The following is a 4,710-nucleotide window of genomic DNA, read 5'->3' as shown; positions in this document are numbered from 1 at the left end:
TTGCAGTGAGCCGAGATCGTGCCACTGCATTCCAGCCTGGGCGACAGAGCAAGACACTGTCTCAAAAAAAAAAAAAAAAGGGAACTCAGCGAACCATTGCAAGTTTTTGGGCTCCACTGTCCTTAGATCTGTAAGTGCTGGGCCCTGGGAAATTCTGGTTATTAGTCATTATCATCCTCAAATCACTAACAATGATTTCATGCCAGACAGTACATTAAACGAATCTCCCTGTTCAACCCACCCTCTGAGGTTGGGTTTTATGACAAGGCCCATTTCATGGATGAGGACAACAAGGGAGGTTTAGCAACTGGCACATGTGGGGGAGCCAGGATTTGAACTCAGGTGGCCTCAATCTAAATCCCACCCTATTTATCCTCGAAGCATCAATAGTTGCTGTGTTATTAAGTGCTACCTAAGTGCTGGGTGACATGCCAAAGGCTCTACATGCATGTCTGTTAATACCCTCAACGACCCTCCTGGGGTTGATGCTATTATTAACCCCATTTTACAAGGTGGTAAATTGAGGTTTGGAAAGGCAAAGTGATTTACAGAGGTCAACCATGTAGTGAGCTGATGAGGGAGGGCAGACAAGCACCAAAATTGGGGCTTGGCCTGGGAGGGTTCTTGGCTTTGCCCAGGAAGAACTGGTGAGCCAATGGTGTTAGACAACAACTTTTCTTTTTTTTTTTTTTCTGTGTCTCTCAGGCTGGAGTGCAGTGGTGTGATCCCGGCTCACTGCAAGCTCCGCCTCCTAGGTTCAACAGATTCTCCTGCCTCAGCCTCCTGAGTAGCTGGGATTATGAGCACCCATCACCACACCCGGCTAATTTTTGTATTTTTAGTAGAGATGGGGTTTCATCGTGTTGGTGAGGCTGATCTCGAACTCCTGACCTCAAATGATTCACCTGCCTTGGCTTCCCAAAGTGCTGGGATAACAGACGTGAGTCACCGTGCCCAGTCGACAGCAACTTTTCTTGAAGTGGCAGTGTACAGCAGCAGCAGAGGTACTGATCCTTGCAGAGCAGGGCTCCCCCATAGGCAGTGCACCCAGAGTGGCAGCTCAGAGGCAGTCCTGCAGTCATATTTATACCCACGTTTAATTACATGCAAGTCAAGGGGAAGATTATGCAGAAATTTCTAGAAAAGGGGTAGTAACTTCCAGGTCATCAGGTGGTTACCATGGAAAGGGGACATAACATTTGTGTGTTGCCATGGCAATGATAAACTGACATGGCACAGGTGGACATGTCTTATGGAGAGGGGCTGTCACCTCTTCTCTGTTTCAGCTAATCTTCAGTGTGGTCCAGAGTCTGAGCCCCACCTCCAGAATCAAGTCCTGCCTCCTACCTCAACACTAGCCGACCTTTTTTTTTTTTTTAGACCACGTCTCGCTCTGTCACTCAGGCTGGAGTGCAATGGCGTGATCGCGGCTCACTGCAACCTCCACCTCCCGGGTTCAAGTGATTCTCCTGCCTCAGCTTCCCGAGTAGCTGGCACTACAGGCACACACCACCATGCCCAGCTAATTTTTATATTTTTAGTAGAGAGGGGGTTTTGCCATGTTAGCCAGGATGGTCTCGATCTCTTGACTTTTTTTTTTTTTTTTTTCTTTTTTGAGACAGAGTCTCGCTCTGTCTCCTGGGCTGGAGTGCAGTGGCGCGATCTCGGCTCACTGCAAGCTCCGCCTCCCGGGTTCCCGCCATTCTCCTGCCTCAGCCTCCCCAGTAGCTGGGACTACAGGTGCCCGCCACCTCGCCCAGCTAGTTTTTTGTATTTTTTAGTAGAGACGGGGTTTCACCATGTTAGCCAGGATGGTCTCGATCTCCTGACCTCGTGATCTGCCCGTCTCGGCCTCCCAAAGTGCTGGGATTACAGACTTGAGCCACCGCTCCCGGCCGATCTCTTGACTTTGTGATCTGCCCACCTTGGCCACCCAAACTGCTGGGATTACAGGCGCGAGCCACCGCGCCCGGCCAGCACTAGCAGACCTTGTAACTCCAGGGTAGCAAAGGTCCCACCCAGCTTAAAGCAGGTATTCTGGCAAGTTTTGGGGGCAGAACATCCTTGTTCCTGAGGCATGGTCTGGTGTGGGAGGCAGGCATGGCCGCAGATGGTGACCACAGCAGTGTGAGGCTCAGAGGCATGACTGAAACCCACAGAAGAGCTTGCAGTAGACAGAATAATGCCTCCCAAAAATGTCCGGGTCCTAATCCCCAAAACCTGCAGATATATTGCCTTCCACAGCAAAAGGGACTTTGCAGATGTGATTAAATTAAGGCTCTTGAGACAGGAAGATTATCCTGGATTCTCTGAGCCCAATGTTATCACAAGGGTCCTTATAAGAGAAAGGCAGGAAAGCCAGAGTCAGAGACAGAGAATGTGAGAACAGAAACAGGGATGTGGGGCCGAAAGCCAAGGAATGAAGCAGCCTCTGGAAAACAGAAAAGGCAAAGAAATGGATTCTCCCCAAGAACCTCAGAAAGGACACACTCTTGCTGATCGTCAGAACTGTAAAGTAAGAAATTTGCTTAAACCACTGAATTGTGAGAATCTGTTACAGCACAATAGGAAACGCATACAGAGCTTAACTTGGCTGGGGAGACAAGGGGAAGGCTTCCTGAAGGAGGCAGCACTGAGCTGAATGGCTGCCTGAAAAACCCCAGGGCCCACAGCTCTATGAAGTTCTTTGTCTGGGTCGCCCCCCAGGGCCACCAGACACCTTAATTCCCCCATTCCCAATGGTTAAGCATTTTGCAACATCAAATGCTGGGAGGTAGGTCCTGGTATTGTACTTCCCATGCAGTTACTAAAATTTAATATCGGTTCATTTAAAATGACATTAAGGCCGGCTACAGTGGCTCACATCTGTAATCCCAACACTTTGGGAATCGAGGTGGGTGGATCACCTGAGGTGGAGTTCGAGACCAGCCTGGCCAACATGGTGAAATCCCCTCACTACTAAAAATACAAAAAAACTAGCCAGGCATGGTGGCGGGCGCCTGTAATCCCAGCTACTCGGGAGGCTGAGGCAGGAGAATCTCTTGAACCTGGGAGGTAGAGGTTGCAGTGAACCGAGATCATGCCATTGCACTCTAGCCTGGGCAACAGAGTAAGACTGCATCTCAAAAAAAAAAAAGACATAAAAATGGCTATTCAGTGCTCTAGTTGCACAGGTATCATTTCAGGCACTCCACAGGCACACGATCCTAGGTATGCTGTTGGAGAGCACGCAAAGTTCTCCTGGAGAGCACTGTAGAATCCCATTATACAGATGGGAAACTGAGGCCCAGAGAGAGGAAGTCACCTGGGTAGGAAAACGCAGAGCTGGCACTCAAAACTTACATCTTCTAGCTTCATTCTCTGCCTTAACACAGGAAGACACAGGGCTGATGGTCTGACCCAGGTCCAACCTTATTTAATTTAACCACAAATTACTCCCCCACTGGAAGGAGCTATGTATGACCTTTGGCATCACTGAGAAGAGTTTATTTTGGCGTCTTTGTCCCTCTGCCTTAAATGCAGGGGACACTACCACGGGGCAGGTAAAGTAGAGGTCTTGGGTTAATGAAGGGTTCTGTTTAGCGGAGGAGCCAAGGAATGAAGTGAGTTATTATTACAGGCACAGAACACTTGTGGTTTAGACTGGGGACTGCAACAAGTTTGCATGATCCACCGCTGCCCGTCAACCCCCAAATCCATCATCTTTATTAACCAGCATACAAGCACTAGGAAAATCTCCATCTCCAGGGCTGTAATTGTAACAAAACACCTTGGAGTAACCTTTCAATTTCTATTTTTTTTTTTTTTTTTTTTAATGGAGTCTCGCTCTGTCGCCCAGGCTGGAATGCAGTGGCGCGATCTCGGCTCACTGCAACCTCCGCCTCCCGGATTCAAGCGATTCTGCTGCCTCAGCCTCCTGAGTACTGGGAATACAGCGCCACCACGCCCAGTTAATTTTTGTGGTTTTAGTAGAGATGGGGTTTCACCAAGTTGGGCAGGATGGTCTTGATCTCTTGATTTCGTGACCCACCTGCCTTGGCTTCCCAAAGTTCTGGGATTATAGACGTGAGCCACCGCACCCAGCCAACCTTTCCATTTCTAAGATAACCTTTGCCACCTGCAAGGAATTCATTCAGGATTCACCGATTGATAGTTAATGAGGTATAATTAGTACAATCAAATCTTCTACACTTTTAGCTAAAAGCAGTTACAAAGAGTTTCAGGGGAAAAATAAAACACAATTAAAAGTAAGTTTTAAATTTGTTCCCTGGAGGGCAGGGAAATGGATAAATTGGAGGAATAGGGATGGGAGAGAGACGTTTCACTGTCTATCCTTTGGTAACTTTTCACTTTGAATCTTGTCAATGTATTAGCTAGCCAAATAAATAAAAGTTAAATTTTAAAACATTTAGGTACAATATGGACATGATGATCCCATTTCAGTTGGGCATGGTGGCTCACACCTGTAATCCCAGTACTTCAGGAGGCCAAGGCCTCACTTGAGGCCAGGAGTTCACGATCAGCTTGGGCAACATAGTGAGACCCTATCTCTACAAAAATTACAAAAAGTAGCCAGGCGTGGTGGTGTGTACCTGTAGACCCAACTACTCAGAAGGCTCAGGTCGGAGAATCACTGGAGCCCAGGAGTTCGAGGCTGCAGTGAGCTACGATAAAACCATTGCACAACAGCTTGAACAACAAAGTGAAACC

This window comes from Colobus angolensis, unplaced genomic scaffold (assembly GCF_000951035.1).
Source record: "Colobus angolensis palliatus isolate OR3802 unplaced genomic scaffold, Cang.pa_1.0 Scaffold423, whole genome shotgun sequence".
Lineage (NCBI taxonomy): Eukaryota > Metazoa > Chordata > Mammalia > Primates > Cercopithecidae > Colobus > Colobus angolensis.
This window is presented reverse-complemented; position numbering follows the sequence as displayed.